Below are 13,402 nucleotides of genomic sequence, written 5' to 3' on the forward strand. Positions count from 1 at the left end.
CCTGCCACCATCACCATGGCATTGGAATAACTTAAAATGAATACAATTGCAAATATAACAGTAGCACAAACATCTTCTTTGGTTTCTTCATTTGCCTAATCTTCTGAAATATTCAAAGGTGGATGCTATGGAAGAGATGGGTCTTGTATGTATTCCTGAGGACAATGATATTCATGATAGCCTTACGCTCTTCTGGGAAGAGTTCCATGACTAAGGACTTCCTCTGCTCTTCACTGCCACAAGCTTTACTCATTTGGTTTGCAGTTCCAGAAAAGCATAGTTGTCAGGGCCAATCATGATGTTTGTGAGTGACTACCCAAGGATACGTCAACATTGTGATAAAAGACCCACAGCATGGTTGGGGCTGACCTGGGTCAATGGGCTCAGGTTATGGAGCTATAAAATTGCAGTGAAGATGTTTGAGTTTGAGCTGGAGCCTGGGTTCTGAGACCCCATTGGGGGGAAGGGTCTCAGAGGTGAGGCAACAGCCCAAGCCCGAATGTCTATACTGTTGCTTTTAGTCCCTCAGCTCGAGTCCAAGCCCAGCTCTGAGACTCAGTGTTGAGGGGTTTTTTTTATGTTAGTCTAGGTGTACCCTAAAAAAAGCCTGGGCCCTTTTGGTGAGGGGCTTGAAAATCAGCATAAGGGTCTTGAATCTGGTCTTGCAGTGGATAGGGAGCCCAAGAAGCAAGTGTAGTACTGTGGTGATGTTTGCCTGAGCTTGTTGTAGTAACGAATGTCCCCAAATTATGAGTTTTTACTATTTGAGAATTGCCCAGGCATTAAGGCTTTTTAGAAAAGATAAGACAGAGAGATGAGATTCACGGAACGAAACAAAAAACTCAGTCTAATGGCAAAATTTCTTCAGAGTTGCCAAGTAATCTGAGGAAACTCAGAATTTCTGCAGCCTTTTGTAAGTGAGCACTGTAGGTGCAGCTGAAGAGACTTTCCTTTTGAGTGAATGAATTAAAATATAAATATCAAATATTAAGATACCATATTACATTGTCAGATACCATAGCAGGAAAAATAGGGAACCAGCCTGAATCAATAATTGTGATTAAATTAAGTTATATATGTAAAAAGGAAGTAGACTATAAGTGATATAATAGGGCAAAATATTGTAAACTTTAATGAGGCATTTACCTCATGAGCAATCCTGTTAGGGAAAGAAGGGGGTTGCATTCATATTTTATTTTAGTTTAATGAAGAAGTAAGGCTAATATTTGCAGTCAAGCATGCTTATGCTATCAAATTAGTGAAATACCGAGGAAGTAAATAATAGTGTGTTTATAAAGGACACTTGGTCACAGAGCGAAATAATCAAAAAATGTAACCCTTTAATCAGTTATGCACAGAGAGCCCAGCCATACATACCAAGGTCCCCCCATTGTTGTAAAACAAGGAGAACAGAAATGGAAGATTTATACAGATGGAAACAGACTTGTTGAGGTATGTTGCTGACTGGAGCAAACCAGACACTCTTCAATGTATGTCCCAAGATGGTGGTACAAACAGCTACAGCCTAAATTGTCTTAAGCAAGCTGGTATGACAAGACCAAAGGGCCTGGAAAATTCCAGCCCCAGTTGCAAAAACTCAGAGGGGATGCCTCATTCCTTAATTGGATAGTGAGAGAGGACAATTCTCATTTTGGTTGGATATTTTGAATCTTCATCAGAAGAATGGGGCAGTGTCTAATTGGTCCATGCCAGCATCTCCAAGAAGAGGAAACAAGTTGGACCACCAAGCAGAAATGGGATAAAACGATCTGTCTCCTTCAGCACATTGTTTCCCAAAAGCTGAAGACATCTGGAAGGGATTAAAATGAAGTCCTGGGCTGGCCACTTGGGCATCTTTCTAGTGATATCAAGTATCTATCTCAGATAGGCACTTTTAACTGTCTCTATCTGTTTTCCAGCCATTTAGGCTGCCTCATTTTTAAACAAGGACACAGATTTCCTGAAAATTAGTACTGTCCATAGCTACGTCTTCATATTTTAAAAATATTAGAAGAGAACATCCATACTCAGGGCAGCCTCCTTGGATCCCAGAAACCAGTCGTGGTAAAAACGGAGTCACACCAAAATGCCCCCTTCTCAGAAACCAGCCCATCCACCCAACCCAAAGTCTTTAAGATACTGAAGAATGTGAGAGCCACCACGTGCAACTCTTGAGTGGCTAGGCTAGCAAAAACCATCCCTGCTCCCTGCTAACTAGTATAGTCAACACCTCCTTTGGAGAAGACTATGGTCACATCCATCCTTCATTCTATATGTATTTATAGTGTCCACTCCTGCTGTGAACAGTAACTGAGCTGAAAGCTGATGGCTGAGCAAGGATCTGGTGATAAGTAGCACACAGACATTTTCTTGGGTGACAACCTAAATCAGATGGTTGACTATTTCCTAAAACGGAGTACCTAATTAGAAAAGAAGTGTACATGATTGTGTATGTACTTTAAACATTGTCACAGAGTTCCAGTGCATGTCCTTGTTTTGTAACAGGGTTCAATCTATCATGTTGAAAAGTAGCTTTGAAACTGAACAAGTTACTGTTAACTAAGATTGTGAAACACTACATTTGTCTACGGGCTTGGCTACACTTACAAATTTGCAGCGCTGGAGCAGGGTGTGAAAACACACCCTCTCCAGCGCTGCAAATTGCGGCGCTGCAAAGCGCCAGTGTGGTCAAAGCCCCAGCGCTGGGAGCGCGGCTCCCAGCGCTGTCCGTTATTCCCCACAGGGAGGTGGAGTACGGACAGCAGAGCTCTCTCCCAGCGCTGGCGCTCTGACTACACTTAGCGCTTCAAAGCGCTGCCGCGGCAGCGCTACCGTGGCAGCGCTTTGAAGTGCTAAGTGTAGCCACAGCCTACCATTGTTAATAGTTTCATACTGCCTTTCAAGTTCTAGATATATACAGACACAGAACGAAACCAAGTGTGTAAACTGCTTGAAACGTACACAGTCTATACACTGTCGGAAACAGTTTGTCATAACATGTATGTTAGTTAGGAGTGCTAATCAGCTCCTGCGGCTAATATAATTCATTGGGATGTAGGTTAAAAGAGTTGATTACTATAGATCCATTGGGAAGGAGATGGGGTTGAATTGTCAGGAAAGTAATTGACCAAATTGTTTTAGGCTTTAGCTTTATTGTTTTTCCTCTGTTGTGTTAGCAACGTCAGAGTTGGCACAAGTGGGGCCCAGAATGGTAGAGTTTTATTTTCTATTGTGACTGTATTATCTGATTCTGAAAACCTGGATGGTTATAGTATCGACAAATTTTCTAGTTTGTTAGCAAAACCATAGTCCAATACTATTTTTGCCATCGTTACACCTTATCTATTAGTTGCTATTGTTAAGGATCATAATAAAACTCTATAATATTAAGTTCACCTTGAGTACTTTTCTTTCATTAAGCAATCTAAATTCAGAGATCCCTAAAAAAGGTGATACGCATGATCAGTTAAGCATTTTTCTTAACTAAGGTTTGTTTCATACCCTATCTTTCTTACACTGTGTTGCTTTGCAGGTTGTCCTCCAGTATTTTGGATAATGTGATGGTCCAGGGCTGTAAAGGCAATATTTAGTCCATAGAGACCATCCTTATGTACATAGCACTGTTGGTATAAGTTACAGCAGTCATAGGCTGCTTAAACTTGTGCCATTAGCTGGTTTGGCCTGAGGCTTCACACAGAATCATGCAGAGAGAAAAGTGGTTTGGAGCATTGTTTGCTTCCTTCCCCTCAGCATGAGCTTGACGCAGTCAAATATCAAGCCCTGGATACCTAATAGCAGTGAAGAGTCCTGAAGATCTCAGAGCAGGTGCCATTGACTAATAGTTTTGACCAGTTCTTTGGAGAATCTTTGAGATTAGTCCAAGACAAAGAAGTGCAGCCAGCTCTGTGCAATAATTCTCCCCCTGCCAGGTCTCTAAGATGTGGTAGAAGCACTTCAGGCTTCTGAGAAGATAAGTAGGATACATGGAGAGGTCTGCCCATTTATCCATGGTGGAAACAGATCAATCTCTAGTGTAATCTGTCCCATCTCCATGTTGCATCATGCTTTGAAACCAGAATGAGAGGGATACAAGCTGCAGGCCAGTTTTGCAGGAGGTAGCATTTTGCCAGATTGTCTGTGACTTTACTCAAGAAGAAGGGGTGGATAGTGGGTGATTGGACACATTAGTTGCATCTAGTGAAGGCTTGTGGAGCAGTTTTGCATGTTTTAAAAAAGCTGGTAGGTTGCCCTCCCCAAAGGAGGTGTTGACTATACCAGTTAGCAGGGAGCAGAGATGGTTTTTGCTAGCCTAGTCGCTCAAGAGTTGCACATGGTGCCTCTCACATTCTTCAGTATCTTAAAGACTTTAGGTTGGGTGCATGAGCTGGTTTCTGAGAAGGGGACATTTTGGTGTGAGTCCGTTTTTACCACCACTGGTTTCTGGGATACAAGGAGGCTGCCCTGGGTGTGGATGTTCTCTTCTAATATTTTTAAAATATGAAGACACAGCTAAGGACAGTACCAATTTTCAGGAAATCTGTGTCCTTGTTTAAAAATGAGGGCAGCACAGTCCGTTGATCAAATACTCAACAAATGAGAGAAAATAGATTTACCTTTTCTGATTCTAGTGAAACTCACTTTCAGTTTTCCCATTTATCATCTAGCATATATTGGTAGCATATTTTTGACAGCATGTTGTACAATGACAAAAGTTGCCATGTAAGAACAATAATATTGATTATTTTTGTGAATGGCTTGTACAAAGACTGATAAACAAAAATAGTTTATCTGCATAATATGATTGGCAGCTGAAGAGGATAAGTAATATAGGTGAAATAGTACATATGGGAACCTTTCAAGGGCTGATTTTAAACTGCATAGATACATTAAATATGGAGGAAAAATAACTCACAGGAAGAAAATTCCCATGCATTTTCATGTGTTTTTCTCTAGCTCTATCCCATTTCAAAACAGAAAAGCTTTTTAATGCCATCAACATTTCTCTTTGAAAATCTGTGATTGGTATGTGTGTATCAGTGCTATATGAATATAACATGTCTTAAAAATAAAATACTGCATTACCAATAGAAAACAGTGGGAAATGGTTGAACAGAACAACAGATAAAAATGAAATATTGACATGTTTTACTAAAGAGATCAATAATGCAAGGAAATTTAGAGTGTAAGGAAAATGCACCAAAAGTAATGAGCAAAATGAACAAATGTATATGTGGAAGAATTAGTACAAAGTTGAGAAACATACATGTTCTGTCTGGTGCATTGGGTTAACACATGAATTTCTTTCTGTAGGTCAGAGTTCTACTCATATGAGCTATTCTGTTGAAGTTACCTAGGGAAATTAAAAGAAAATGTATTCTTAGGGTACGTCTACACTACGGGACTATTCCGAATTTGCATAAACCGGTTTTGTAAAACAGATTTTATAAAATCGATTGCGTGCGGCCACACTAAGCACATTAATTCGGTGGTGTGCGTCCGCGGTCCGAGGCTAGCGTCGGCTTCTGGAGCGTTGCACTGTGGGTAGCTATTCCCTAGCTATCCCATAGTTCCTGCAGCCTCCCCCGCCGCCCCTTGGAACTTCCGGGTTGAGATCCCAGTGCCTGATGGGGCAAAAATCATTGTCGCGGGTGGTTCTGGGTAAATGTCGTTAGTCACTCCTTCCTCTGGGAAAGCAACGGCAGACAAGCATTTCACGCCTTTTTCCCCTGGATTGCCCTGGCAGATGCCATAGCATGGCAATCATGGAGCTTGTTTTGCCTTTTGTGACTCTCACCGTATGTGTACTAGATGCCGCTCACAGAGGCGATTCAGCAGCGCTACACAGAAGCATGCTTTTGCTTTTGCATGACAGCAGAGATGGTTACCAGCCATATTGCACCATCCAAACCCTTCCATAAATTGGAACTAAGATGATCATGGCTACCAGTCCTTTTGTACCATTTGCTGCTGTCATAAGTGCCCCTGGCTGCTCTTAGCCAGGGGCGCAAAAGCCAAAATTGGGAATGACTCAATCCCTCCTTTTTGGTATCTAAAAATAGAATCAGTCCTGCCTAGAATATAGGCAAGTGTACTAGATAACCACTGTATCATAGAACCAGAGAGCACAGCTGCTCTGTGTCAGATCCTGCAGAAATTATGATCTGTATGCTATTCACAGGGGGTGCTCCTGTAACAACACCACCTGTTCATTCTGTTCTTACCCCAGCCTTCCTGGGCTACCATACCATTGTCCCCCCACTTGTGTGATGAAGTAATAAAGAATGCAGGAATAAGACATGGTGACTTGTTAGTGAGAAATGAGTGGAAGGCAGCCTCCAGCTGCTATGATAGTCCAGACAGGACATTAAGCAGTGTGTAGGAGAGAAGCCCAGCATCCCTCTGCTAGTCCAGGGGCAACTGAATCTTTTCTTTACACATGAAGGGTGGGGGCTGATGGAGCTCAGCCCCCTGTTGCTATGATGACGATGGTTACCAGCCATATTGCACCATCCACCACCAGAAAAAATTAGGGCCAGGCGCCCTTGATCAACCTGACGGATGCTAGTCAGCATGGTTACTGCCCCATGTGCCAATAGGCTGATGACGAGGACGGTTACCAGTCCTTTTGTACCATCAGCCACCCATGGCAGGGGGGGAGTGAGGATGTTGGTGTTGACGGCTGCAGCATCGTGTCTATCTGCAGCATTCAGTAAAGATAGGGTGACATGTAAAAGAGTCAGAGGATTGTTTTCCCTTTCGCTTCTGGGGGTGTGTGTGTGGGGTGAGTAGATTGCCAAGCTATGCCCTGACCCACCGCGGACACTGTGTTTGACCCTAGAAGCATTTGGAGCTCAGCCAAGAATGCAAATACTTTTCGGAGGCTGCAGGAACTGTGGGATAGCTTCAGTCCTCCAGTCCATGAGGGTCCATTTGATTCTTTGGCTTTCCGTTACGCTTGTCACGCTGCAGTGCGCTGAGTCCCTGCTATGGCGTCTGTCTGGAGATTTTTAAAAAAGGATTCTGAATTTCATCTTCTGTAATGGAGCGCTGATAGAACGGATTTGCCTGCCCTTACAGCGATCACATCCGCATGGTCCGTGCTGGAGCTCTTTTTTTATTTTGATTTCGGACTGCATCGCCACCCGTGCTGATCGGAGCTCCACGCTGGGCAAACAGGAAATATTCAAAAGTTCGCGGGGCTTTTCCTGTCTACCTGAGCACTGCATCCGAGTTCAGATTGCGGTCCAGAGCGGTCACTGGTGCACTGTGGGATAGCTCCCGGAGGCCAATGCTGTCGATCAGCGTCCACACTAACCCTAATCCGATATGTTAATACCGATACTAGCGTTACTCCTCTCGTTAGGGAGGAGTACAGAAAGCGGTTTAAAGAGCCATTAAAATCGATATAAGGTGCCTCCTAGTGTGGACGGTTGTGGCGTTAAATCGGTTTTACGCTCCTAAAACCGGTTTAAACGCCTAGTGTAGACCAGGCTTGAGTTATACTGTTGTAAACAAGGGGTAGATCCATTAGTTTCAACAGAGTTATGGCACAATTACTCTGGTGAACTAGTATTATAGTCCATTTAAATTTGTCTGTGCTAACCATACTTTTCCACAAAATAAGTAAATAACCCTGTGGAACCCACTGCCACATGATATTATAGAAACAAATAGTCTAGTATTATTCAAAAAAAGGGTAAGAAATGTATATGAAAAATAGAAATATAGCTAAAATAGCTAGAGTTACAGGGCCAGATTCGCAGCAACACTGAGTTTAGATTTCACACAGCTCAGAAAAGCAGAGGATGGAGGGAGCTGATTTTCTGCCACCTTTCTGTTCCCCCAGTCATAGACTAATGATCTTTTTTTATTGAGTCTGAGCTGGCATAGAACCAACATAGCTGTGCCTATGCCAACTACTGCTTCTCCTGAACTTGATGTTGGGGATATCTTGGAGCATGCTGGAGACAGGATGACGCATGAGGAAAATGTACTGATTTCCAGCAGTCCCCACTAGTGTGATGGCCTCTTGGGGATGGTTACAAGTCAGTGCAGTCTAGAGAAGCCCTGATACTGCTCTTATTTGTGTAAGGGACTGAACAGGCCCCTGGTTACTTCTAGAATCTGTAAGATGGCAGAAAATTACCTTTGTTCCCCTCTGCATAAGCACTAAACACACTAGCATCATACCTGAAGATTCAGCCCAGGGACTATAATTCTAAAAGATGTTAAAGTACAGCATTACTCCTAAAAAGGTACTTTTTTCTCTGAATCTATCAGCCTGGGTTGGGTGCAGAAATTTTCAGGCGGAGGTCCTAAGGCAAGGGCAAAGAGGGTGCTGCGGACCATGGAAAAGTGGCCCAGGGAAAGATACTGAGAGGTTTGAGGGGACGCAGCAGGTGGCTGCCATCTACAGAGTCCCTGAGCTGGGACCCGGAGTAGTGGGCGGGCCCTGGCCTGTCCGTCCCCGCCCCTGAGGGAAGTGGCTGGACAGCAGACTGCAATACTGTCCCCCAGGAGTAGGGAGCACAGAGTGTAGCACAGCCGGAGTCCCATGTCCAGAAAAAGACGCTGTGATCCTTGGAGTGATGTGGGTCCTAGAGCAGAAGTGATGGTGGCAAGACATTACCAGAAGAAGGTGCACTGGCAAACAGAGCTAATCCCCAGGACAACCAGCAGGAAAGACTGCAGTGGTGAGTGAACCCCCTCACATAGCCCATAACAAGTACATTATCTTATATACTAATGGAAGGACTGTTTTGTTTCAAGTCGCAATTTCAAGTCTCTGTGTTTTCCTTCAGAAATGATGATGTGAGGTCCCAATGCAAGTATGCAGAGGGAAAAAACCTTTCTGTAAATAAGGGATTGCTTCCTTGAAGAGGGCAGTATTCAAGACCAGTGTTTATTTCATGGGAAAAAATACCTTGCAGGCCATTTAGTTGAGTTAGTACTGGAGAATGGATTCGTAAACAGGGAAACCCCTTTGTACTTAAAGAAAAACCTGATACAGCATTAAGTCATAGGCGGATGCTTCTGCTTTTGACAGGCAGTTTCTGAGTGTAGCAGGGTGGACCCTGCTCCGGCCCTGAGGGCTTTGAAATGCTGCCTGACAGGGCTTGAGAGGGGTTAAAAGTGGCCTGACAGAGCTGGGCTGAGTGGGAAAGTGGCTACAGCTGGAGGCCACGCCCCAAACTGAAGCCCTGGGCCTTATAAGAGGCAGGGAAGCCAGAGCACGGACAGTCTCTCTCTGCCTTCAGAGAGGGATGGGCCTGGCTGCTTAGCTTGAGACTAGATACCTAGAGTGAAGCAGAGCTGGGGGAAAAGGCTGAGGAGCTAGGGAAGCTCCAGCCTGGAAAGCCCCAGGCTGCGGCGTAGTAAAGGGCAAGAGGTACTGGGGGTTGCAAGGGACAACCCAGGAGTAGGTAAAGCAGCAGGTCCAAACCCCTGTTGCCTGTGATGAGTGGGCTGATACTGCAGTCTGCCCCAGAGTGTGGGGCTAGACCATGACTGTCAGTGGCCACTACTGAGGCAAAGTGGGGATAGTAGGGCTGGACTGAGGGAAAATCCGAAGGGAACCAGCAGGGGGCGCCGTAGGGGTGAGTACCGCCCGTTTACACTGAGATATTTTGATTATCATATAAATAGGGAAATAAAAATATAAACCAATATTTTATATAGGCATTTCCAAGGCACACATCACCTTACGACCATCTGGTAGTAACATCAGGTTTGATGTCCATCATCCAAAGTGAATCGTTCATAGTGTGTGCTGATTCACCTAAAAATATTGAAAAAAAACCACAATTATTTTTCTTTCTGAGTTTTTATCAGTATTGCTAGCTGTGGCTTTGGACCCATGTCCTTCTTGGCTGGAGAAGGACAACAAGGAAGGCCTGCTGGATTCACTGTAAATGTCTTCCCGAAGAAGGGAAAGTTATTGCCTTCTATTTAGGAAGATGTTATATGACAAGTCTCCTAACCTGTCTCCTAACCAGCCCCACAACATTTGATATTAGCATTCTAGCCATATATTCCCTGGTTCCTAATTTTCCGTTCCCTTTTAAGTTTAAGGTGGTTTTTGACATGACAACCCTTGGTATCTGCCTGCCTCAGGTCTCCTGGACCTTTTGTCCATCTGTGTACAGACCTAGGTATGGCACAGAGACTGTGCTGTTATCTGTAACAAATAATTTCCTGGCAATGTACGATGATCACTTCTTCATGCTGATACTGTTAGATATTTCAGCTGCCTTCAGCATTATTGATCAGAAGATCAGGGTGGATAAAAAGCTGACTAGACCGTCGGGCTCAATGGGTAGGGATCAATGTATCAATGTCTAGTTGACAGCCGGTATCAAGCGGAGTACCCCAGGGGTCGATCCTGGGGCTGGTTTTGTTCAACAACTTCATTAATGAACTGGATGATGGGCTAGATTGCACCCTCAGCAAGTTCATGGATGACACTAAGCTGGGGGGAGAGGTAGATACACTGGAGGGTAGGGATAGGGTCCAAAGCGACCTAGACAAATTGGAGGATTGGGCCAAAAGAAATCTGATGAGATTCAGCAAGGACAAGTGCAGAGGCCTGCACTTAGGATGAAAGAATCCCATGCACTGCTACAGGCTGGGGACCGACTGGCTAAGCAGCAGTTCTGCAGAAAAAGACCTAGGGATTACAGTGGATGAGAAGCTGGATATGAGTCAACAGTGTGCCCTTGTTGCCAAGAAGGCTACAAGGCTAATGGCATATTGGGCTGCATTAATAGGAGCATTGCCAGCGGATCGAGGGAAGTGATTATTTCCTTCTATTCAGCACTGGTGAGGCCACATCTGGAGTATTGCATCCAGTTTTGGGCCCCCCACTACAGAAAGAATGTGGACAAATTGGAGAGAGTCAAGCAGAGGGTAATGAACATTATTGGGGGGCTAGGGCACATGACTTATGAGGAAAGGCTGAGGAAACTGGGCTTATTTAGTCTACGGAAGAGAAGAGTGGGGGGGGGGGATTTGATAGCAGCCTTCAACTACCTGAAAGGGGTGGATGGAGAAGAAGCTGGAGCTCGGCTGTTCTCAGTGGTAGCAGATGACAGAACAAGGAGCAATGGTCTCAAGTTGCAGTGGGGGAGGTTTAGGTTGGATATTAGGAAAAACTGTTTCACTAGGAGGGTGATGAAGCACTGGAATGGGTTACCTACAAAGGTGGTGGAATCTCCATCCTTAGAGGTTTTTAAGGCCCAGCTTGACAAAGCCCTGGCTGGGATGATTTAATTGGGGTTGGTCCTGATTTGAGCAGGGGGTTGGACTAAATGATCTCCTGAGGTATCTTCCAACCCTAATCTTCTATGATTCTAGGATTCTTCTATGATTTAATTGGCTCACCAGTGAACTCTAGTGGGAGGTGCTGCCTTTTATGGCTTCACGCCTATCTTTGAGAGATTCCAGAGGTAGTGATAGACAATTGCTTTTCTGCATCTTATCTCCCATCTTTTTCAATTTTATCCAATAAGAGGGATTGGAAGTGTTAGCAGGGAGGCATAGACTATGGTCTTTTCACTACACTGATGACACCCAACTCTATTTCTCAGTCTAGTTCAATTCCACCAGTGCTGTTGTATGCCTTAATCAGTGTGTGGTAGAGATTGGGATATAGGAGCTGGCTGAAGCTCATCCAGATAAGACTAGTTAATGGTAGTGGGAGCAACTGGAAGACTTGGCCAAGGTTATACCTTCCTCCTTTAATTGGACATTTGTCCCTGTCCATTGTTATGAGAGTTTATGACGTGGGGGCATTATTAGACTCCTCAGTGGCTGTCAAATGACTATATTGCAGCAATGACCAATGTCTTTCATTTCAATTTGTGTCTAGTTAGAAGATACTGACCAGTTCTCTCAGATGTGAACCTTGCTACTATAATCCATCTTTGTCACCTCAGGATCAGACTAATGCAATGCATAAGCTTTGCTTGGGGCCATATTGTTATATCAACCTGAAACTGAGGCTGGTGCATAATGTGGCTGCCCATATTTTCAGCTGTATATTGTGTTGGAGCACACAATGTTAGGGCTCTGGGATCTGCACTGGCTTATTGTCAGTTTAAGCCTGGTCTACACTGCGGGGGGTGGGGATCGATCTAAGATACGCAACTTCAGCTACGAGAAAGCGTAGCTGAAGTCGACGTATCTTAGATTGACTTACCTCTCATCTTCATGGCGCGGGATCGATGGCTGCGGCTCCCCTTTCAACTCCACTTCCACCTCTCACCCTGGTGGAGTTCTGGAGTTGACGGGGAGCGCGTTTGGAGATCGATTTATCGCATCTAGATGAGACGCGATAAATCTATCCCCAGTGGATGAATCGCTACCCGCCGATCCGGCGGGTAGTGTGGACATACCCTTAGAGTGGAGTTGAAGATGTTTAGTTTTGAGCTATAAATCCCTACATGGCTTGGGAGGTGCTTGTATACGGGGGAGTGGGTGGGGGGAGGAGAGAGAGAGTCTCTATTCCCATGTCCTAGGGCCACAGTAGAAGCCACGAGAGGCTCTAAAGCTGGAGCCCTGGCAGTGAGTAGGCTTGAATATATTCGATTTTTATCGGTAAATGTTGATTTCACTTTACACGCACAAACCACTGAAAACATTTCCATTGATGATAATCTAAATGTACAGATAGGCAGAGTAAGGAAAATGAGGCTTGAGAACTTACTCTCATATGATTTAAGGATATTTACTTTGTATATTTTAACATGTGAAGTTGACAATTTGTGTTTTAATGGTTATAAAGCTTTAATTTTTGACACCAGTGTCTACTGTCGTTAAATAATTATTGTCTGATACACTCCATTCTCTGACTCCCCTATAATTTCCTGCAACTGTAAAAATTTAAGTTGATAAAGTTGAAAAACGCTTAAATATAAACATTGATATTATCTGTTAAAATAAAAAAAAAAGTCAAATTTTAGCAAACCTAAATATAAGTGAGAGCTGCCAACACAGCCTGTTCCATGAGGGCTCCTCAGTGTTTGAATTCATTTCCCACTCCCTTTTGACCTAACAGAGTGCCCATTTCTTGAGATTCGGGGCTTTTTGTATAGCCCACCTCTTTGTTCTGGCAATTAGATAAGGGAGTGGCACAGTAAAGGATGGTGTTAGTGGGTGTTGCAAGGTATTGTATTGTTATTGCTGATTATCTTCTGGACTAGTATTGGCTGTTTATGCTTTACTATTAAAACATAGTGCTCATGCCTAGAGAGCTTGGTTAGGAACCCTGCTCCCCCTTTTGTTACAAATCTAAACAAAGAAATGAAATAACATTAAATGAATACCTGAAAACCTGACACACAAATGTTTTAATGACATTCCTTTTCCCTTTCTGTATATTTGGCAATGATTTCAGTGCTTGATT

General features: G+C 43.9%; 1 protein-coding gene and 1 long non-coding RNA gene across 2 annotated transcripts in view; one reads left to right on the plus strand and one right to left on the minus strand.

Annotated features, from left to right (window-relative positions):
• ZNF385D (zinc finger protein 385D) overlaps positions 1-13,402 on the plus strand; it is a 922,283-nt gene that overhangs the window by 122,938 nt on the left and 785,943 nt on the right. The window lies entirely within an intron of this gene.
• The window catches only part of LOC123364751, a 48,947-nt gene continuing 40,777 nt past the window's right edge, over positions 5,233-13,402 (minus strand). Inside the window, exons 2-3 of the long non-coding RNA XR_006577251.1 lie at positions 9,701-9,778; positions 5,233-5,350 (exon numbers count right to left, since the gene is read on the minus strand). This is a non-coding gene — a long non-coding RNA (uncharacterized LOC123364751). The remainder of the gene's footprint in view (positions 5,351-9,700; positions 9,779-13,402) is intronic.

Source organism: Mauremys mutica, chromosome 2 (genome assembly GCF_020497125.1).
Source record: "Mauremys mutica isolate MM-2020 ecotype Southern chromosome 2, ASM2049712v1, whole genome shotgun sequence".
Classification (NCBI taxonomy): Eukaryota; Metazoa; Chordata; order Testudines; family Geoemydidae; genus Mauremys; species Mauremys mutica.